Raw genomic sequence first — 24,096 nt, forward strand, 5'->3', positions numbered from 1 at the left:
GAAAGCATTTTCTTCAGCCATAAAGAAGAAAAGAAAATATGGCATTTGCTGGTAAATGGATGGAGTTGAAGAATATCATGATAAGTGAAATAAGTCAAGCCCCCCAAAAACAAAGGCTGATGTTTTCTCTGATAAGTGGATGATGATACATAACCAGGGGGTTGGGTGGTGGTGGGGAGGCAAGAGAAGAATGGAGGAACTCTGGATGGTGTAGAGGAAAATGGGGTGGGGGGTGGGGGAAAGAAAGATAGTAGACTGAGACAGACATTAGTACCCTATGTACACGTATGATTATATGAATGGTGTGAATCTACATGGTGTACAACCATAGAAGAGTTGTAGCCCATTTGTGTATAATGAATCAAAATGCAGTCTGTAAAAATAAAAATAAAAATATATATTTTTTTTAAATAGGAACAATGCCATCTCTGAATATAGGTCAGCACTTTGTATCCTTAAGTTGCCCCAAAATGATATTTGGTATTTATTAGGCACTTACTATCCTAAATTCTTACTAATAACTGATTGGATACCATAACTTCCTATGGGACAGCTATCATTATTACTGCTGTTCTGTAGATGAGAAAACTGGGGTGCAAAGAGGTTCAGTAATTCCTTGAACACAGAACCTTCTTCGTTAACCATGATACCTTGTTGCCTCTCATAGTTCTTGACATTGCCTTTATTTCTCACTAGAGAAAACTTTATCTTGGACAAGCACGGCTTTGAAATCTTGTGAACCATTAATTTATTTCACTTGAGGACTTTAAAATTTTTTTTTTTTTTTTTTTGCTATTACCTTCTTCTTTCTGAAGTCCTAACTCCCAGGGATGTCATTTACAACTTGTGATAAAAACGATGAGTCATCTGAGAAGATAATAATGAAGAAAAAAATAAACACAGATGGGTTTTTCACTGTAATGAGATGAAACTCAGGAAAATGTATCAAGTGGAGGTGAAATTTACTCTATTAGAAGGGGCAATGTGTTCAAAGCAACTGGGAATTAAAATTTAAAAGAGCTAATGCAGTCAGTGAACTCGCACACTAGTCCCTAAGTTCTGGTGGAAAACCTGACGAATACTACCATCCTGAGTCCTCACGGAGGACTGAATGCATGAAGTTCATGGGCAGAGCTGCACTAAGTGGAGCAGAGGGTATTAGTGAAAGTAAACTGCTCAAGTTCAAACACTAATCAGTAAAAGGTGGGACAACGTGGTCTATCCCCCTGCTAAGGACGGCCAAAGACAGGAGCAACGGGAGTCTCAGGAACAGACATTTCTACCTTTGCAACTGGATCTATGTATGCCAGGCTTTGCCAACAGGGGCAGGAGAAACCCCTGGAAGGCAAAAGGTGTAGAGGTGGGCGTGTTCCTCTGACTGCTTCCGGGTCCATTGAGCGGCTCACCAGCAACATTTCGTCCCCCACAGCTGTTATTCCAATGGCCGTGATTGCAGTTTTCAGATTTCTCCCCTCACCTTCCCAAGACAAGCTTCAACATACCACCTCAGAATTACCAGTGCCAGCCAGTCTGGGCCCCTCCTCAAAAGAATAGGCTCCCGACTCAGCAGGACCCCACTGAGCACTGAAGTTCTAACTCGGCTTCTTTCTTCCCACAGTCTAGGGGCAGCAGCCGCCGCCTGCAGGTGCCTGTGGGTTCCCTTCTTCCTTTTCAGCCCAGTGGTACCCATTTGACCAAACTCTTCCTTCAAATACTTGGTGTGGTTTCTGAAAGTTTTCCTGGTTGGCTCTTAGTAGAACAGTGCCTGTATCCATCTCTGTTTCTCTAACATTTCCTCTGAATTCCTCCTTTGTCTCTTAGTATTTCCAGAGTTGCATTATTACTGAAGTTTTTTAATTGCATGTGTTCTGATTTCTCACTTAGAGGAAAACTGGGAGCACATAGAAAAGCCTGTAATGCCTGGATTTGGAAATAGATTTAACATCCAGATCTTCCATTTCACAAAATAAGTGATTTAAAGCAAATTCTTTAACATCTCTGTATATCACTTTGTCATCTGTAAAAAAGTGACAATAATGCTTGCCTCATAGTAATGTTGAGAGGATATAATGAATAAGATATAAAGTGCCTTAAAGGCATTTAGTATATAAAGGCTATTTTTGTGTGTGTATCTAGGCACAGTTGCCTAGGCACTCAAATATACTTGGTGGTGATTATGGTGATTTCATTGCTCTGTGTGTGTGTGTGTGTGTGTGCATGTGTGTGTGTGAGACCATGTACTATGTCTTTGGACACTGATTTGTACATAGTAGCATTCAAGGAATATTTGTGGGTGATGAGGGGTTTATGTTTGGATAATTTGATTAATAGTTCCAAACATGTTCTAATCCACTTGTTGTATTAACAACAACAACAACAAAAGCCTGCCATCCTGCCCAAGAAGAACTCCAGAGCATGCTGTTTGACTGACTGTCTGGCTCACCTCTATGAGCACACCATACATGGACCAAGCACTGGTATAATGTGTTTGGAGCAAAAGGTTTTGTTATCTATTCAAGTGCCCTTACTTATAGGAAAGAACCCTCTTTCTGGATGCTTTTGAGGAAAACAAAAACTTATGGTTGTCATTACTGACCTGAATTTTGATGGAAATGGCAAACATACACCACAAATTCAGAAATCATGCCACAAAATTCTGGCAACAGTATGGACACAGCTGAACCGCAGAATGTGAATTCCTGCAGCCCTTCTGAATGTCCTTGAGAGCTAGAAAGCAGACCTGCACATGTTCAGTCCTGGGGAAGGAATAAAACAGGTACTTAGAGGGAACACACAGCACTCTGCAGCCTCTGTGAAACACAGCATAATTAAAATGCTTTATCGTCCCTATGGCTTGCTGCCCTTAGATAAGCCCCATCACATACCAAAGGTCAGGCAATGCGAATCCTTGAAGAGTTTGAGGAGATTTTTTTTACCTGTTTAGCTGGTCTTTAGAATGTATTAAGCAACAACAACAAATATCCAGCATATTGACTTTCATATTTTACATACACTTGAGCTCATTAACACATCACAAAACCAGTGCCTTATGCTTATTATTGCAGGAAAGATGTGCTGGCAAAATGGGCTAGTTCAGGGTAACAACAGCATTTGTGAGATCTGAAAATAAACTGGGACTCAGGAGTGTAATTGCTGATGTTAAAGTACTGCATTCCTCGCTGATGATGTCAGTCAAGGATGTGTTTCTCATATATAGCAGCTCTCAGGACTTAGTGGGCCTCAGAATCACCCGAAGGCTTAGACTTATTGCAGCACAGATTCCTGGCCCTCATTCTCAAGGGGAAGTTTGAACTGAGTTTCCAAATGTATTAGGGTTCATCAGAAAAAAAAAAAAAGCCATTGGAGATATAAAGATACAGATTGTATCAAAGAGATTTGTTATAAGGAATTGGCTCACATGATTTTGGAGGCTGAGACGTCCCAAGTTTTGCAGTCAGCAAACTGAAGATCTAGAAGAGCAGATGGGCAGTCCAGCTCACCATCGAAGTCCTGAGAAGCAGTCCAGTCAAGGGTGTGAGCTCAGGTCTGAAGGGAGCATGAGTGAAACTCAGGAGAAGGTGCCTGCCTTTGTAGTGAGTCTGGAAGTAGGACAAAGAGCCTGTCCCAGCTCAAGCAGTCAGGCAGGAGAAATCCCTCGGCATTTTGTTCTAGTCAGGTCTTCAAGTGGCTGGATGGGGCCCACCTGTATTAGGGAAGGTGCCCTGGCTTTGCTCAGTCATGTTACTCTCATCCAGAAACACTGTCCCAGACACACTGGGAATGATATTTGGCCAAATGTCTGGGCACCCCGTGGTCCAATCAAGTTGACACAACCAATGAACCATCACAGCAAGGCGTGTTGCTGCTGCTGGTCCAGGGTCCACACTTTGAGAACATGCTACAGTAGAACTTGAAGCAGAAGCGGAAGCACATCACTTGCTTCCTCTTTATCACAGAGCCTGGAATATAGCAGATGGTTAATAAAAAGTGTATTAAATAAGTGAATAAGTAATAAAAAGAGGAAAAGGTGGGAAGGAATGAAGGAGGGAAGGATCTCTTCTGTCTAATGTCTACAGAGACCTGAGTGGACTTTAGAGTTCTGTGGTGACTGGACCTCACTTTCTCCTGCTCTAAAGTTTGACCTAAACCCTCTCAGATCTTTTATGGCTCCATGTGTTTAATTTCACTTGTAGTTTAAAAAAAGAAGTAGTTCTTAACGATGGTTTAAAATAATTTATTCAAATAGTAACAACTTATTGCAAGCCTGTTATGTGCCAGGTGCTGTGCTAAAAACTTCATAGCATCAACTCATTTGATTCTCACAATAACTCCATTACTCCCATCTTGCAGATGAAGAAACTGAGTTCACGCCTTATGGAAATAGTTGACCATCCTATCAGCTCTGTCTTGCCCCCAGACCTTTGCTTTTACACTGTGTGGCACACAGGCTTTTGTGAAACATTAAGGACAAGTCACCACACTACGAGGAAAACCTCAAGGTGCTTATCATCTAGAGAGAGACACTTTTATTTTTTAAAATACTCAAAGAAAAATTTTAAAGAGGATTGTTAAGAATGTCAGTGGAATGTGGGATGAAAGCACAAAGTTGTATAGTGGTTTAAAGAGCACAACTTTTGGGACCAGACTCTTCCCATATCCATCATTTACAAACTGTTTGGAAGTTACATAATCTCTCTCCCTTGGTTTCCCCATCCATACATACCTCATAAGAGTTTTTACAACCTTGTAGGATCACATCCTTACAGGATTAAATGAGTTTATGTAGGTAAAGCATTTAAGCACTTACACAGTACCATTCATAAGGCAATCAATATGTGACTTATTGTTATTATTATTATAATCATTATTATTATTTCCTAATACCTAGCTTAATGCCTGACACATGAAAGATAATTTTTATGTATGTTTTGATGGATTACTAAGACTGTTTTCTGGATATTGTAGCAATTATCCATATGGCAATTAAAGTTTGCTGTATCCTGACCTATTGGAAACTTGTTCTCAGTCTTTGGGTAGCTACTTTCATCTCTCAAGGCACCAATTTCAGTAACAGTTCTTACTACCTTTCACATATCTGCTTATTGCTTGCTCATTTATGCTATATTAATATGACTTTGATGTACTACATAAATACAGTTTAAGAACATGAGGCAGAATCTTAAAATTCTTAAATGCCTGACAATTTTCAGTTCCTGCAACTGCAGATGATTGAAACTTAGGAAAAAATAACCAGGAGGAACTTCTGAATTTGCTTTTTAATAAATGCCCTCTGTATGAATTGGAGGTAATGACCTCTTGTTTTGCTTGTTAGGTGAACTTAATAAAAAATCACTTGAAAACTCAAAACTTCCCTCATCCTTTCTTTTAAAAATGGCACATTGCCAAAGAATTCATAGCAGTGCACACCAGAAGTGAGAGCTGTGGTTTGTTCTCTGACATTTTAAAGTCTACCTGAGCTCTTTAGCACATGGGTACTGAATATTCAACAATCTTCTGAAATTTCCAGCACTGCTGCTTGCTTCAGCACTTTAATTCCTAGGATACGCCAGGATTGCACATTAGCATTTAAATGGGCAGCCAAGTTCTACAGAAACTTCATGATATATGTCACACTGTGACTGGCTTCAACTCCTTCAGGGGCTGTGCAGTTTCTTTGCCTTGTCTGATGTTCCAACTTCTCTTTCAACTTTTGCCTTTGTGGATTTGGGATGATCAGTTATCTGCAAGATTTATAACCAACAGCTTTGAAGTTGGACAGACGTATGGTGTCAACATTCTGCAATTCAAGAAAAATCTCTTTCTCCTTTAGGATGTAATGTTGTGTTTTTCTCTCTGCTGACTGCTCCCTTTGATATAATAAAGCAAACTTCAGTTGCCTGAGTTTCTCTTAAAGGGGAAATTTTTAAATCACTCTTTCTAGTTTGGTACTAATTGGTATAATACCCCACTTCACTGTATCACTATACTGGATCAAAAAGGGCTTCCTCTTCATACATCCAGAATCCACAGCTGCTTGTGACTTAGTAGCAAAACCACAAAGCACTAACTACTAGAGTATTTTCATTTTGATGTGATTACCTGCTTATTAAACTTCAACTTAAATGACTGATTCTGTCCATTGACCTTGGGAATATGAGGAAGATGACTCTTATTAACATTCTGGATGACTTCATTGTACTGCCTTGTCAATAAAATAATGGACACAGGACATAAAGCTCTGGTGGGCTGAGTGCTGTACAGGCATGCAGTCATATCACTTTCCAAGGTGCTGTCCTTCAGGATGCTGCATGAGACACGCGCTATGGATCAGTTTCGTGACATCCTCTAGAGCTGTGCTGCCAATAAGGTAGCCACTTTCCACATGTATCTACTTAAATTTCATCTCATTAAGTTGGAAATTCAATTCCTCAACTGCACAGTCCATACTTCATGTGCTCAATAGCTACACTTGGATCCTGTATTAGGTAGTGTACAGAATACTTTAATTATTGTAGAAAATTGGGACCAAGCATGGCTTATCTAGAGCCATAGAATTTAGAAAGACCTAAGAAAAGGGTAGCCAATATTCTGATATTTCAAGGACTGAGGGGTTCCTGAGTTATGGGGATTTTTGTGTATTTGTATGTTAAAATTTGGACAGTCTCTGGAAAACTGGGAGAATTGATTGCCTTAAGAGGCCATTGAGGCAGACGGACACTGGACACATTGTAGACAGACACTGGACGCCGTGCCCACCCGCCCTCCCCCCACACTGCAGAGGGATGCAATACCTTGCCCACCTGCCCCCCACATACCACTGCACTGACCCAGTACAGCCTCCCTGAGGCTCCCCAGCTCCTTTGGAGGCTGCTGCAGGCATTCTGAATTATTCCTGAGGGCGTGGTAACCATCACTGGAGGGGCAGCTCCCTTCCTGAGATACCTACAGGACACCGGAGGCCCTTTGACAGGCACCTCTAATTACTCACATCCTACACCCTTCCCCATACTCTTTGTTCACCACTAGAAATACTGTAAATAATAATCAAACTCATCCTGTTTATTATAATAATGCTAAAGTCTTTATAGGGGCTGTCTAGTTCAGGGCTGCATTTTCTCTATTTTGGGCGCTGCTGATATTGATCTCCCCTTCAAAGGAGAGGTCCTGGAAAACTGCAGGGTCACAATAAGCCTGTAGGGGGGAAAATTCAGCACCTCAGATCTTCACTACGAGAGGGGAATATATGGAAACAATATAAAAAACAGGGGAAGAAAGTGTCCCTAAAAAACCAAGATGCAACTGTGATAGAATCCAATGGCAGCATGGCAGTAGAAATGACAGAAAAAGAGTTTAGAATCTGCATAATTAAAATGATCCATGAAGCAAAAGATGACATAAGAGAGCAAATGCAGGCAATGCATGATCACTCCAATAAACAGTTAAAAGAGCAAATGCAGGGAGCAAAAGAGCACTTCAATAAAGAGATAAAGATTCTGAAGGAAAAAAAAAAACAGAAATACTTGAAATGAAAGAAATGATACACCAAATTAAAAACTCAATAGAAAGCATCACCAACAGAATAGATCTTGTGGAAATGAAGACAAAATATTTAATCTTGAAAATAAAGTTGAATAAGCTGAGAAGATATTAAGAAATCATGAATGGAAACTCCAAGAATTATGGGATATCATAAAGAGGCCAAATTTAAGAATTATTGGGATTGAGGAAGGCACAGAGATACAAACCAAAGGAATGAATAACCTGTTCAATGAAATAATATCAGAAAATTTCCCAAACCTGAAACATGAAATGGAAAATCAAATATAAGAGGCATATAGAACATCAAGTGCACAAAATTACAACAGATCCACATCAAGGCACATTATAATGAAAATACATCACATACAAGATAAATATAGGATTTTAAAGGCTGTGAGAGAAGAGTGTTAGAGTACTTATAAGGGAAAACCAAAAAGGATATCAGCAGATTTCTCAGTCCAGATCCTAAAAGTAAGAAGGGCCTGAAACGATATATTTCAAGCTCTGAAAGAACACGGATGCCAACCAAGAATCCTATATCCAGCAAAACTAACCTTCAGATTTGATGATGAAATAAAATCTTTCCATGATAAGCAAAAGTTAAAAGAATTTACAAATAGAAAGCCTGTCCTACAGAACATTCTCAGCAAAATATTTTGTGAGGAGGAAGTGAAAAACAACAATACAAGTCAGCTTAGGGAGGAACTACCCTAAAGGAACAGTCAATCAAAGGAGAAATCAAGTCAAGTTAAAAACCAAAAATAAACCAAAATGACCAGGAATACAAATCATATCACAATGATAACCCTGAATGTTAATGGCCTAAACTCAATAATCAAAAGACATAGACTGGAAGATTGGATTAAAAAGAAAGACCCAACAGTATGCTGCCTTCAAGAGACTCCTCTCATAGAAAAAGACATCCACAGACTAAAGGTGAAAGGATGGGGAAAAACATACCATGCACATGGACTCAGTAAAAAAGTAGGGGTCTCCATTCTCATATCAGATAAAGTGGACTTCAAACCTAACTTAGCCAGAAGGGATAAAGATGGACATTTCATACTGCTTAAGGGAAGCATAAAACATCAAGATATAACAATTTTAAATATTTATGTCCCAAACAATGGAACATCTGTGTACATCAAACAAACCCTACAATGGAATATTACTCAGCCATAAAGAATGATAAAATTATGGCATTTGCAGGCAAATGGATGAAATTGGAGAATATCATGCTAAGTGAGATAAGCCAATCTCAAAAAGCCAAAGGACGAATGATATTGCTAATAAGTGGGTGATGACACAGAATGGGGGGGAGGAAAGGGTTAGTGTTAGGGTTAGAGTTAGCGTTAGGGAGGGGGGCAAGTATGGAGGAAGGAAGTACTGTATAGAAGGTAAAGAGGGGTGGGAGGGGTGGGGGGAAGGGAAAAAATAACAGAATGAATCAAACAACATTACTCTATGTAAATTTATGATTACACAAATGGTATGCCTTTATGCCATGTACAAGCAGAGAAACAACATGTATCCCATTTGTTTACAATAAAAAAAAAAATAAAGAGTTAAAAAAAAAAAAAGAAAAAAGAATCAAATAGACCAAAACACAATAATAGTGGGGAACTTTAACACACCACTCTCACCACTGGATAGATCCTCCAAACAAAAACTGAACAAAGAAACTGTAGAACTAAATAATATAATCAATGATATAGATTTAATGGACATTTACAGAGTATTTCATCCATCATCAAGAGAATATATTTTCTTCTCAGCAGTTCATGGATCCTTCTCCTAAATAGACCATATGCTATGCCACAAAGAAGCCATTAGTAAATTCAAAAAAATAAAGATACTACCTTGTATTCTATCAGACCATAATGGAATGCAATTAGAAATCAATGATAAAATAACAAACAAAACTACTCCTATACCTGGAGACTAAATACTATGCTATTGAATGATGCAATGATAACAGAAGACATCAGGGAAGAAATAAAAACATTCTTAGAGGTAAATGAGAACAATGATGCAACATATCAAAATCTCAGTGACACTTCAAAAGCAGTACTAAGAGGAAAGTCATTGCATTGAGCTTGTACATTAAAAAAAAAATAAAAAGTCAACAACTAAATGACTTAACATTACATCTTAATGTCCTAGGGAAAAAAAGGACAGATCAACATCAAAAATAGTAGAAGACAGGAAATAATTAAAATCAGAGCTGAAATCAATGAAATTGAAACAAGAGAAACAATTTAAAAAATTGACAAAACAAAAAGTTGGTTCTTTGAAAAAGTAAACAAAATTGATAAATCCTTAGCTATGCTAACAAAGACAAGGAGAGAGAAAATTCCAATTACTAGAATTCGTGATGAAAAAGGAGATATCACAACAGACACCATTGAAATACATAACATAATTAGAAGCAACTTTGAAAATCTATCATCCAACAAAATATAAAATATCAAAGATATTGGCAAATTTTTAGAGACATGATCCTCCCAAACTGAATCAGGAAGACATACACAATTTAAACAGATCAATTTCAAGCACTGAAATAGAGGAAGCCATCAAAAACCTACCAACCAAGAAAAACCCAGGACCAGAGTGATTCTTAGTTGAATTCTACAAGACCTTTAAAGAAGAACTAATACCAGTACTCCTCAAAGTATTCCAGGAAATAGAAAAGGAGGAAACCCTTCCAAACTCATTCTGTAAGGCTAGTATCACTCTGATACCAAAACCTGACAAAGACTCATCAAGGAAAGAAAATTTTAGACCAATATCCCTGATGAACATACGTGCAAAAATCCTTAACAAAATAATGGCAAATCACATATATAAATATATTAAAAAGATAGTGCACCATGATTAAGTGGAGTTTATCCCAGGGATGCAAGGTTGGTTCAACATCCAGAAATCAATAAATGTAATTTATCACATCAATAGACTTAAAGTTAAGAATCATATAATTATTTCAATCAATGCTGAGAAAGCATTTGATAAAATACAGCACTACTTCATGCTTAAAACACTAGAAAAAATAGGAATAGTAGGAACATACCTCAACATTGTAAAGGCTATCTATGCTAAGCCCACAGCCAACATCATTCTTAATGGAGAAAAACTGAAAGCATTCCCAATAAAAACTGGAACAAGCAGGGATGCTCTCTTTCACCACTTCTCTTCAACATCATCCTTGAAACACTAGCCATAGCAATTAGACAGACCAAAGAAATTAAAGGAATACAAATATATAAGAACTTAAAAAGAAGAACTTAACCTGTCACTATTATAGAACATGATCCTATATTTAGAGGATCCAAAAAACTCCACTAGAAAACTTCTAGAACTAATAAATGAATTCAGCAAAGTAGCAGGATATAAAATCAATATGCATAAATCTAATGCATTTTTATTCATAAATGATGAATCCTCTAAAGAGAAATTAGAAAGACCACTCTATTCACAATAGCCTCAAAAAAAAAATACTTGAGAATTAATCTAAAAAAAGAGGTGAAAGACCTCTGCAATGAAAACTACAGAATATTAAAGAAAGAAATTGAAGAAAACCTTCAGAGATGGAAAGATATCCCATGTTCTTGGATAGGCAGAATTAACATTGTCAAATGGCCATTCTATCAAAGGTGCTAAACTGATTCAATGCAATTCCACTTAAAATCCCAATGACATTCCTCATAGAGAAAGCAATCATGAACTTCATCTGGAAGAACAAGAGACCTTGAATAACCAAAACAATCCTGAGCAGAAAAAGTGAAGCAGAAGGTATCACAATTCCAGACCTTAAACTATACTATAGAGCAATAGTAACAAAAACAGCATGGTACTGGCACCAAACTAGACAGATAGACCAGTGGTATAGAATAGAAGACACAGAGACAAACCCACATAAATACAGTCACCTCATACTCGACAAAGGAGCCAAAAATATACAATGGAGAAAAGATAGCCTGTTCAACAAATGGTGTGGGCAAAACTGGAAATCCATATGTAGTAAAATGAAATTAAACCCCTATCTGCTCAAAACTCAATTCAAAATGGATCAAAAACATAGGAATTAGACCAGAGATCCTGCACCTAATAGAAGACAAAGTAGGTCTGAATCTTCATCGTGTTGGCTTAGGATCAGACTTCCTCAACAAGACTCCCAAAGCACAAGAAAACAAAGCAAGAATCAATAAATGGGATGGACTCAAACTAAAAAGCTTTTAAAAAGCTTTTTTTTTTTTTTTCTCAGAAAAGGATAAATCAAGAATGTGAAAAGAGAGCCTACAGAGTGGGAGAAAATCTTTTCCATATGCACTTCAGATAGAGCACTTAACTCCAAAATTTCTAAAGAACTTACAACACTTTACACCAAAAATACAAAGAACCCAATCAATAAATGGGCCAAGGAACTGGACAGACACTTTACGGAAGAAGATACACAGGCAATTAATAAATATATGAAAAAGTGTTCAACATCTCTAGTGATTAGAGAAATGCAAATTAAAACAACTCTAAGATTTCATCTTACTCTAATTAGAAAGGCTATTAGCAAGAACACAAACAATAATAGATGTTTGTGTGAATGTGGGGAAAAGGCATACTTTTACATTGCTGGTGGAGCTGCAAATTGGTGCAGCCACTCTGGAAAGTAGTGTGGAGAATCCTCAGAAAACTTGGAATGGACCCACCTTTTGGCCCAGTTATCCCACTCCTTGGGTTATACGCAAAGGACTTAAAATCAGCATACTACAGTAACGCAGCCACATCAATGTTTATAGCAGTTCAATTCATAATAACTAGATTGTGGAAGCAATGTAGATGCCATTCAACAGATCAATGGATAAAGAAACTGTAGTATATATACAATGAAATATTGTTCAGCCATAAAGAAGAATAATACGGCATTTGCAAATAAATAGGTGGAATTGGAGAAAAACATGCTAAGTGAAATAACCCAATCACAAAAAACCAACGGCCAAATGTTTTTTCCCTGATAAGTGGATGATGATATATAATGGGGGTGGGGGTGAGAGAAGAATGGAAGAACTTTAGTTCACATAGAGCGAAATGAGAGGAGGTATATGAAAAATGGTGGAATGAGACAGACATCATTACTTTATGTACATGTATGATTACACAAATAGTGTGAATCTACATCGTGTACAACCATAGAAATGAAAAAATGTACCCCATTTGTGTACAATGAATCAAAATTCAGTCTGTAAAAAATAAAATAATAAATAATTAAAAAAAAAAGAAAAAGAATTAAAACAAAAAGAGGCTATTGACACCAGCATATATGTAATGAAGGCATCCCATTGCATCATTTCTAAGTCTGCTACCTAAAGGATGCTATATATTAACTGATGTGGCTGAAGCAGGCAGTATTTGGAGAGAGTAGAAGAATAAGCTAAAACAATAAATTTGAACTCAGTTTCTGATTTTCATCAAAAGGTCGAAAGTTCACAGGAACAAGGTAGACTCTCCAAGCCATCACAATGAGTGGAATCGTGCTGCTCATTGGAAAGGAACACATTTTAGAAGTAGCCCATGAGGTTGTTAGGAACAACCTCTTCCCCTTGCCCTGAAGTCTAGCTTTAAAGGCACATGTGTTAGAGATGGCTGGGATGTTTACTGGCAAATCAAGTTCCCCTGTCATATTGACAGGCAGAGTTCTGTTGGGTTATTTTTCACAAATAAATAAATATATATTTTGGAGTCACTGAATTTATGAACTGAAAGAAATCTTAAAGTTTTTCCAGTCCAACCCAATTTTGCAGAAGGACGTAAGGCCCAAAGCACCCAAGTACCTTCTCCAAGATTCCCTAGTGAAAGAGAAAGCCTTCATCATTTTTCCAAAAATAAAAGGCAAAAAGCAAAACCACAGACTAAATTCCTGCAAAGAATTAATTTTAATTCTTTGACATTTTAATGAGGAGGCACATTTTTATTACTTCCCTGTGATTGTTGTTTACTGTTGTTAAAAACTATCTTACTTGATATTATTTCATATTTGAAGTAGCTTCCTGTTGAGAAGCTACTAGCAGGCATAGTCTTAGTAAATGTGGCTTTAGCAGCATTGAGAACTAACAGTATACTGGTTAATTCTGATGGGTTGATGTTACCAGAAGTCAGAGGAAGGCAGAACTATTCCAATCTTATTTTATATCAGCCTCTGCAACCAGGTGTGACCATTTAATGAAAAGAGTATAAAAAATATTGTTAAAAGGAAACTTATGCCCAAATTAGGCAAGAAAACTGGAAAAGACCAGGCAGGCTCCTTAAGTATGATAAGAACTCAAGTACTAAACAGAAACAATCTACAGGCTCAAGGTTGACACTACCATTGGGAGGTCTTGTATAAGTTATTTCACTTCTCCATTGTAAAATAGATTAGAAGAGAAGCTGTCTCATAAGATAAATAATACATATAAAGTTCTTCAATGACTGACCTGTTTAAGCCTCAATAAATGTAATTATTGACATTAAATGACACAAGTTATTTCAAGTCTCCAGATGCAGGTATAAGTATATTCCAGGATAATGAACAACTTACAAAAATATTTCTTGCATAATGAATACATAAATTACACCAAACTCTGCATCTACAATTTAAGACTACTGTCTTGATCCAGAACATAAAATGCCTCCATTCAGACACTTGCTAAAGCAATACTTCACAAACGTCCATCATTTGATTAGCATCTATATAGTTCCATGTTTCTGCTGTAACAAATTACCATAAATTAAGTGGCATCAAACAAGACAAATTTACTCTCAATGCAGGAATCAACTCCATGAACTACATTTCTCATCCTTTTGTAAATTTGTAGTCTGGAGGGCAGCAGTCTGAAATAGATCTTAGGAGCTAAAATCCAGTTGTCTGCAGGGCTGTTCCCTTCTAGCGACTTCAGAGGAGAAACCATCCCTTGCCTCTTTTAGTCTAGAGAATAGCTGCCTTCATCCTTGGCATCAGCCCAACCTCTTCCTCCCCTCATTACATCTTCTAATACTCTGTCTTTAACCCTCTGACTTCCCTAAAGACCCTTGGATTTCATCTTCGGACCCATGCAGATCATCCAAGATAGCCTCCCCGTCTCCAGATCCTTTACTTGGTTATATCTGCACCCTCCCTTTCACCATATGCAGTGACACTCGCAGGTCCCAGGTTTAGCACATGGCCATCATTGGAGCCATTATCTAATCTACCACACCTTCTTCACCATTTGATTTATGCCATGTCTGCTTACCAGTGTACTATTAATATTTTTCTTAATTTTTAAAATTTAACCTTATCTGTGAACTCGTTGTTTCAATGGGCTAGTTGTATTTTTTTCTAAAATGCATTAAAGAAACATTTTAATTCATGAAATTAAAAAGTTTTCTTTATCTTCTAACATGTCCTGGGCTGTGAGTGATACACACACCGCACTTTAAGAAATGCTGATTTCAAATTCCATGGTGAATTGATCAGCATCAAGGATTAGAGAAAGATTCCCTACAATATTAGAAAACAGAGAAAGGGTAGCCTAGTCTAATGATCAAGTTTACTATATTCTTTTCTGAAGTCTTTGATTTCTACCTCACTATTATCTTAGAATATTTGAAGGTATGTTTTTGAGTCATATTACTAAAGCTAAACATAGAAATTCTTTGAGTTACAATTTAATATTGAGTTTTCTACCACTAAGGGTTACTTTCTTACACTGCACATCCCACCTTAGTAAATTCGTATCTGGAGATGACCCATTAGTACTGAATGTTCTTTGTATAGGGAGGAAAGTCATAAATTCCCACTGGAGTTTAGTTCCAGCAAAACTGATGTCCTCTGCTGCTCAAGCTGCTGGCTTTCTTTGGCCATGGAAGAAAATGAGTGTATCCAAATGTCTGTCTGTCTTTCTTTCTTTCTTTCTTTTTTCCTAAGCAGTTAAACATAACCAGATTCAAGGTGTAAACGAAATCAAAAGAAATCTCTGGAACCCTAGCTACAAAATTTCCATATGAAGCATACTGTTTGGAGACCTCGGTGTTTTGCTGTATATTTTGTGTGAGATCTTCTTTTAAAATATTGTTTTAGTTGTCAATGGATCTTTTATTGTATTTATTTATATGTGGTGCTGAGTATCCAACCCAGGGCTTCACACATGCCAGCCAGGTAAGTGCTGTACTACTGAGCCACAACTCCAGCCCCTTGTGTCAAATCTTTGAAGTAATAAAAGTCCTATTATTAAGAAACTTGCAATTAGATGCATTTGGATATTTTACGTGAAACTAATTCCTGAACACTGACCTGTATTTGATATTTTAAGAAAGTAATTATAGTGGGCGTAAGAACATGCTTCACAGACCTTCATGACATTGGACTTGATAAGGCCCCAGCTGCCATACCATGAAACCCATCCCTGTGTTTGCATTAGGCCTTGCTGCCATGGGTGGCCCCCAGGACAAAGAAGAAAGAAGAAATTCTAAGACACCCATTCCTGGGAGTCATGGAAGTCCTTTGGCAGGTAGCTTTGGCTTGAGGACTCCTTGTTGGTCCTGCTGAAACTTTCCTAGTTTATGTGGTAATTTAGGACACTTCCATCCAACCGTTCTTCCCCTTTTCTCATTCACTGTGCTTTGCATTGTGGTCAGAAAGCTCAGCCTTCTCTGGCTCCCTTTTCCTTTTTTCTCACAGGCATTTCTTTAATTAAATTCTCATCCATTTAAACCCATCTTGACATTTACACCTGGAAGGACTGAGATAAAAGTAATATTATAACTTCCTGACTCTTAAAAAAAAAGAACACCTCTATTTCCCCCTTATTTGCATGCAGATATGCATCTAATTTATGTGATAGTTATACCAGGTTTGGTATATATTTAAAAGGAGAAAGCACAACTACTGCTTTGTTCTGGCACCATTAAAACAGGGTATTGAATTTGCCTCCTGGAATATTTTTGTGCAAATTCCACAGTGGCTTCAGTGGCATATACTTTATCTACACTTGTGCAGTATAGTTAGATTGGTAGGCCATCAAAGACTACTGATGTAATGATGAATGATGAAAACAGACTTCAGTAGTTGTTACAGGTTTTTGTGATGACACGGACCAGAGAGGGACAGAGTCGCCACAGAGCTCAGGTGGGAAGTAATTGAGACTGGATCTTGTTGACAATTCATTTAAGAAAGTACACAGGGAAACCAAAACCACAAGTACATTGAAGGGAGAGGGAGAGAGGGAGAGAGAGACGCAGAAATGACAGAATCAAATAGTTGACCTGAAATTTCCCATTGAAAAGATAGAGTGCTTATTCACAAGGTAATATCCAACTTGAAGGTAGAAGGCAAGGCAAGTTTTATTCTTCCTCCTCCAGACCCTCTGGTAGGAGACATGTCCTTTTATCCCATTTCAAGTGACAGGAATTTAATCTCCATCCTCAAACCCTGGCAGTGTTATAGGATGTGATGAAGAGGTAATCTCCCATGCTATAACTGAACCCTTTGCAGCTTTTTTGAAAAGTCTTCAGTTACAGGTCTACTTACCTTTCTGATTTTAACATATACATATAAATAGGCAGTCTGCAAAATATATGTTCATCATACATACATATTTGGTTAACATATCCAAGAATCACAAATCAGAGGCATTATAAGACTTCTTTTACCAACTTTGTCTTTGGGTCTAAAATGGATATTGTTGAATTGTTAGGATCGAGTCACTGGTGCTGAACACAATTAGCTGTGCATAGTGTTCAAGAGTCTCTTTCTCAAAACATATGAGTCCAGGAAGTGTTAGATGTAAATTATGTTTGAAATTTTATTTTAAAAGTACTTGATCTGGGACGCCACACCAGCCACCCCCACCGAAGATGGACGCCAGACTCCGCACCCACCTGCCCACCCCGCCCATGCTGACTCAGCGTGCCCTTGTTGCGGCTCCCCAGGCTCTTTGGAGGCTGCTGCAGGCATTCTGAATTATTCCTGAAGGCGTGGCCACCATCATTGGAAGGGCAGCTCCCTTCCTGAGATACCTACAAGAGACTGGAGGCCCTTTGACAGGCACCTCTAATTACTCACATCCTACACCCTTCCCCATCCTCTTTGTTCACCACTAGAAATACTGTAAATAATAATCAAACTCATCCTGTTTATTATAATAATGCTAAAGTCTTTATAGGGGCTGTCTAGTTCAGGGCTGCATTTTCTCTATTTTGGGCGCTGCTGATATTGATCTCCCCTTCAAAGGAGAGGTCCTGGAAAACTGCAGGGTCACAATAAGCCTGTAGGGGGGAAAATTCAGCACCTCAGATCTTCACTACGAGAGGGGAATATATGGAAACAATATAAAAAACAGGGGAAGAAAGTGTCCCTAAAAAACCAAGATGCAACTGTGATAGAATCCAATGGCAGCATGGCAGTAGAAATGACAGAAAAAGAGTTTAGAATCTGCATAATTAAAATGATCCATGAAGCAAAAGATGACATAAGAGAGCAAATGCAGGCAATGCATGATCACTCCAATAAACAGTTAAAAGAGCAAATGCAGGGAGCAAAAGAGCACTTCAATAAAGAGATAAAGATTCTGAAGGAAAAAAAAAAACAGAAATACTTGAAATGAAAGAAATGATACACCAAATTAAAAACTCAATAGAAAGCATCACCAACAGAATAGATCTTGTGGAAATGAAGACAAAATATTTAATCTTGAAAATAAAGTTGAATAAGCTGAGAAGATATTAAGAAATCATGAATGGAACCTCCAAGAATTATGGGATATCATAAAGAGGCCAAATTTAAGAATTATTGGGATTGAGGAAGGCACAGAGATACAAACCAAAGGAATGAGTAACCTGTTCAATGAAATAATATCAGAAAATTTCCCAAACCTGAAACATGAAATGGAAAATCAAATATAAGAGGCATACAGTACACCAGGTGCACAAAATTACAACAGATCCACACCAAGGCACATTTTAATGAAAATACATCACATACAAGATAAATATAGGATTTTAAAGGCTGTGAGAGAAGAGTGTTAGAGTAATTATAAGGGGAAACCAAAAAGGATATCAGCAGATTTCTCAGTCCAGATCCTAAAAGTAAGAAGGGCCTGGAATGATATATTTCAAGCTCTGAAAAAACATGGACGCCAACCAAGAATCCTATACCCAGCAAACCTAACCTTCAGATTTGATGATGAAATAAAATCTTTCCATGATAAACAAAAGTTAAAAGAATTTACAAATAGAAAGCCTGTCCTACAGAACGTTCTCAGCAAAATATTTTGTGAGGAGGAAGTGAAAAACAACAATACAAGTCAGCTTAGGGAGGAACTACCCTAAAGGAACAGTCAATTAAAGGAGAAACCAAGTCAAGTTTAAAACCAAAAATAAACCAAAATGACCAGGAATACAAATCATATCACAATAATAGATGTTGGCATGGATGTGGGGGAAAAGGCACACTTTTACATTGCTGGTGGAGCTGCAAATTGGTGCAGCCACTCTGGAAGCAGTGTGGAGAATCCTCAGAAAACTTGGAATGGACCCACCTTTTGGCCCAGTTATCCCACTCCTTGGGTTATAACCAAAGGACTTAAAATCAGCATACTACAATAAAGCAGCCACATCAATATTTATAGCATCTCAATTCACAATAGCTAGATTGTGGAACCAACCTAGGTGCCCTTCAACAGATGAATGGATAAAGAAACTGTGGTATATATACACAATAGAATATTATTCAGCCATAAAGAAGAATAATATTATGGCATATGTAAATAAATGGATAAAATTGGAGAATATCATGCTAAGTGAAATAAGCCAAGTCCAAAAAACCAAAGGCAGAATATTTTCACTGATAAGTGGTAGATGATATGTAATGGGGGTGGGAGATTTTGGAGTGAGAGAAGAATGGAGAATCTTTAGATTATGTAGAAGGAAATGGGGGGTATGAAAAATCGTGAAATGAGACACACATTATTACCCTATGTATATGTATGATTACACAAGTAGCATGAATCTATGCCGTTTACAACCATAGAAATGAAATGATGTACCCTGTTTGTGTCCAATAAATCAAAATGTAGTCTATAAAAGAAATTAATAATTTAAATAAAATAAATTAAATATTAATTATTTAAATTAATTTTAAATAAATTAAATTAATTATTTAATTTATTAAATAATTAAATTAATTAATTAATTAAATAAATTAATTATTTAAAAATGAATTAATAATTTAAAAAAAATAGTTGTTCTGTTGGGCATGGTGGCACAGGTCTGTAACAGTGGCTCAGGAGGCTGAGGCAGGGGGATTTCAAGTTCAAAGCCAGCATCAGCAACTTAGAGAGGTCCTAAGCAACTGGGCTGGGATGTTGCTTAGTGGTTAAGTGCCCCTGAGTTCTATCCCTGCTACCAAAAAATCTCAAGTTGTTCTCTATAAAATATAGCAAAGGGTTAATACACAGTTTAATCAAAAGTCCTTTAATAGTCTGAGTAATTGAAAAAATATGGGTGTGGATTTAGAAATGGGAAAAACCATGTATTCAATTATTTCCCCATAAGTTTTAATTTTTTTTCTTTTTTAAAATAATGTGATAATAATTTGCTCTAAAGCATGTGCATATTGGAAAGGAGAAGATTGAGATGCGACTCATAAAAGTTACAAGGATTCTTTGGAACCATCTTAAACTATTCTGCATACATATTTTTATAAAGGGGAAAAGTAGCAAGTTAAAACCTGGAGGCACACATGCTTAAATGGTACCTGGAATGGAGAAGGAATCCAGTGGTGTGAACATTGGATAGGAATGGAAACCAACAGCCAGCAGAACAAAACTGTGGTTTATTTTCATTTCAAAACCCTTTAGAAGAAGTTGTGTTGCCTAGATAATCACTAACACCTCCCAAAGACAAGTTAACTGGTGGCAATGCCCAGGAATTTTTACTCTACTTTAATGCCTTCACTGACAATTCTATTTTAACAGTTGTGGTGTGACTTGTTAGAGACCCAGCTGGATCCAAACATCGTCCTGTGTTGCATATTTTTGTATGCATCTGTTTTCCAGGAGTATCACTTACCAGAGACCAGTATTGACTTAGATTAGGTGACCTCTAAGAGTCACTGGAGCTCTAAAATTCTTGGTCTATGAGGTAAAAAAGACATGGTGCCCTCTCATAGAAAAACAAACGACTGGGGACCTCAGCTTTTGGTCAGAATATATTAACAGGAACTTATTTCCTTTACTTTAGACAAATATAAAGTATATGAAAAAACAGTGTTTAGACATTAGGCAACAGATTCCACAAGACCGTGATCACCAAAAGAAGAAACACAAGGAACCATGGCCCAAGACTGCTCTAGCTCATTGCCTAAACACAGCGTCCAGGGCACAGAGCAGAGAGAGAACCCTTTACTGCTGTCCTTTCTGCTCACGACCCCGCCTCTTCCAGGCACTGCTCTCTTAAATACCAACATTTTTAGGGGTTTCAAAGCAGTACACTGAGATGGAAACTTGAAACTTGATGCTTTTTTTCAAATGCTATCATTTCAACTCTGTACTAATCAGTATGTACATGTGAAGAAACTACCCAAGAGGCAGAAACAGCCCCCAGAAATATATTCATTGTTCTAGAGAAATCTCCCAAAGTCCCAAGAATATGAAAGTTTTCCCTCCAGTGCTCTTATTTGGAACAAACCACACCTGGTTTTTCAGTGTCTGAATTCTGTTTCATTTATGGTCCAGTTCAAATCCTCTCTACCCCTTAACAACTTCTTACATCCTGGTCAAAAGATTTTATTAGACTTACTGGATCAGAGTTCAATTTCCAGTATATTTAATTTTCACGTATGTGATCAAAACCACAGAGAGAGGATAATGTTCCTAAAGGTAGGGCCTTCTTTCTTGTGTGTGTTGCCATAAGCCAAGCATAAAAGCAATAATTGTTATTTGGGACTATGTTTTGGCTACTGTGCCAAACACTTCATTTTATCTTATTTAATTCTACCCAGAGCTCTTGAGGGAGGGCCTATAATTAGCCACTTATCAGGTGAGAACATGGGAGCACAGAGAAGTTGAGTTAGAGGAATTAGGTGCATTTGAAGCATTTAGTTATATTTGACTTTGTAACTAATGTTGTTAACTAACATTCTGTGAATTGATTAAACATATTGCTCTATGAGACAAAGCCACAAATTTCCTTTCTTTATTGCCAAAGGTCCCTGCAGAAGCCTAAATACAGGATTCATTTTAGAGCTCATGTATTTCTATAATAGAATCAAATTTCTAAGATATTTTTCTCTAATTTGTAATAGAAATCTTGAAATAATCAGAAAAACATCAAAAAGCATATGTACTTAATTACATGGACTCTACAGAACTGAGTCCCAGGAGAATAAATCACGTAAGGCCACGCCCCATCTTTGCATTTTCCATTTATTTCCTATTTTGAGTGGATCTTGGATACCACTCTTTCCTGTTGAGTTTTAGGCTACTTTTTCAGGCCCCAGCTTAGGAGAGAAACAGTTGTTATTTATTACAGTTCATTAATATATAAAGATCAAAACTAATGTAAAATTTCAAAGTATTGCATGAAGTTTTAGAGTCGTTTTTGTTTTTTACTTGTCCATCTTGATAATCTTGGTGCATTCATTTTTTTTAAAGGTGTGGGAAAGTAGGAGTGTGGTGGCATTAGAATAAAACCTTGTACAAGGTATCTCACTTTTAAATTCTTTAATTGGAGAAGCAAACTCCCTTGAACTTTACTAAATAAAAAGGAACACCAACTAAATTTTTTTAAAAAGTTTGACCATTGGGTGATGTTAAACTGACCTTGCTCTTTCTGTGATCCTTAGTGAGGGAAATTAGGAAAATCCAGTTCTGACAAAGGTACTCTGATCCACAGAGGGTAGTGTCCAACCAAGATCTTTCCCAAAAGATATTTAAAACATAAAGAGGCCGTATCATTATTTTTGTTGGTTCTGCAAAAACACAAACATATAGGAAGGAAATGATCATTTCAATCAACATTCAGTGGTAATTAAAAGCAATTGTAGTCCTCAGGCTGTTTCTTTCAAATATGACCCAGTGATCAGAAGGAATTGGAAATGATTACATTTTAACCAGAAACACATTTCTGTCCAGAACTAAGCTTCGAAGCATGACAAAGGCACAGTGGTGGCCCCTGTTTGTATTTCCATCTGGGGCTTTAATTTGAACTTCAGTGATTATTCTGCAAGACTTCTGGCTGTGCAGATCCAGAAAGTCAAAGCTAGCATATTCTTGTGTGCTGTTTCATACAGAAAATAAAATTGCACCAATTACCATGTTTGCATTTTGTGGAATGGCTCTATTTAAATCGATTATATGTTAAACAAGAGTATTTGTAAAATTCACAGCTCAGACTTAATCTGGCTTTATCCCAGAGCACCCAACCTGAAAAGTAAGTGATTGTAAGCACTCTTGGAAAGGAAGTTAGCAACATCTTTCATGGAAAACAGTCTGGAACAATTAAATTTAACTTGATTTTCAAATTAGGAAGTATCGCCCACAGTTGGTCTTCTACTTGAAATACTTCTTCAAACCCCAAAAAGCTCATTTTTTTTCTAATATCTTCCAGATATTAAAGTTAAAGTTAAGTTAGTGCTTCCAGAATGACATTGTCATCAGTGAAAAGAATAAAAACAGAGGAAAATGTAACACCTCTTGCCAGGAATTACTCAGTAATGGAAAGCACCTGAATGCCATTGTAGTGGCTCTGACTTCACAGCACCTGGCACTGGGAATTTCCATTTTCTGTGGTTAGAAGGGAAGATGGAAGTTGCAATGTCTTGATGGAAAGAAAGATGACTTTGGGGCCTAGGGAGTTTGATAACTTTCTATATTTGATGTGAAGTGCACAATTCTTTTATTTTCTTAGTCTACATAGCACATGATTCTTTTGGACTTATAAATTTCTGTGCCTGATTCATATACAGAGAATTTGGACAGTTAGTATATTTAATATAAAGTGTTTTAAAAAAAATTTTAGTTGTTGATGGACCTTTATTTTATTCATTTTTTTTATATGTGGTGCTGAGAATTGTACCCAGTGCCTCACACATGCTAGCAAGTGCTGTACCACTAAGTCATAATCCCAGCCCATTAATATAAAGTTTTTAAACATTCTAAATAACTATAAAGATCATAAAATAGCAGAGTAAAATGCTACTAATTCTATCCATATCTATTGTGACTTTTTAATATGAAAACATTTTCTCGGGCTGGAGCTGTATGTAGTTCAGTGGCAGAGCGCTTGCCTAGCACTAGTGAGGCACTGGATTCAATCCACATAAAAACAAATGAATAAAGACATTCTGTCCATCTATGACTACAAAATAAATACAAATAAAGAATATTTCTCAGGAAGATAAAGGGGAGAAATGCTCTCAAGGGATGTTCTATGATTCCCAAGAACAAGTCAATGTTCTTAGATGGCAGGTTCTTTTCCTTCATTTCATTTCACAAACACCAATGTAATGCTTCCTATGTGCCAGGCATTTTACAAATATGAATTAATTTT

The 24,096-nt window shown here is 37.2% G+C and overlaps 1 protein-coding gene across 9 annotated transcripts in view; it reads right to left on the reverse strand.

Moving 5' to 3' along the window:
- LMNTD1 (lamin tail domain containing 1) overlaps nt 1-24,096 on the reverse strand; it is a 475,302-nt gene that overhangs the window by 151,073 nt on the left and 300,133 nt on the right. For 8 of the 9 annotated variants that reach the window (XM_079139428.1, XM_079139427.1, XM_079139422.1 and 5 more), the window contains one exon: nt 22,368-22,516. The gene's annotated coding sequence lies outside the window, so the exon portion shown is untranslated. Of the gene's footprint in view, nt 1-3,418; nt 3,835-22,367; nt 22,517-24,096 lie in introns of those variants that run through there. The other variant, XM_079139423.1, reaches the window with a different exon arrangement.

This window comes from Sciurus vulgaris (genome assembly GCF_902686455.1).
Source record: "Sciurus vulgaris genome assembly, chromosome: 5".
Taxonomy (NCBI): domain Eukaryota; kingdom Metazoa; phylum Chordata; class Mammalia; order Rodentia; family Sciuridae; genus Sciurus; species Sciurus vulgaris.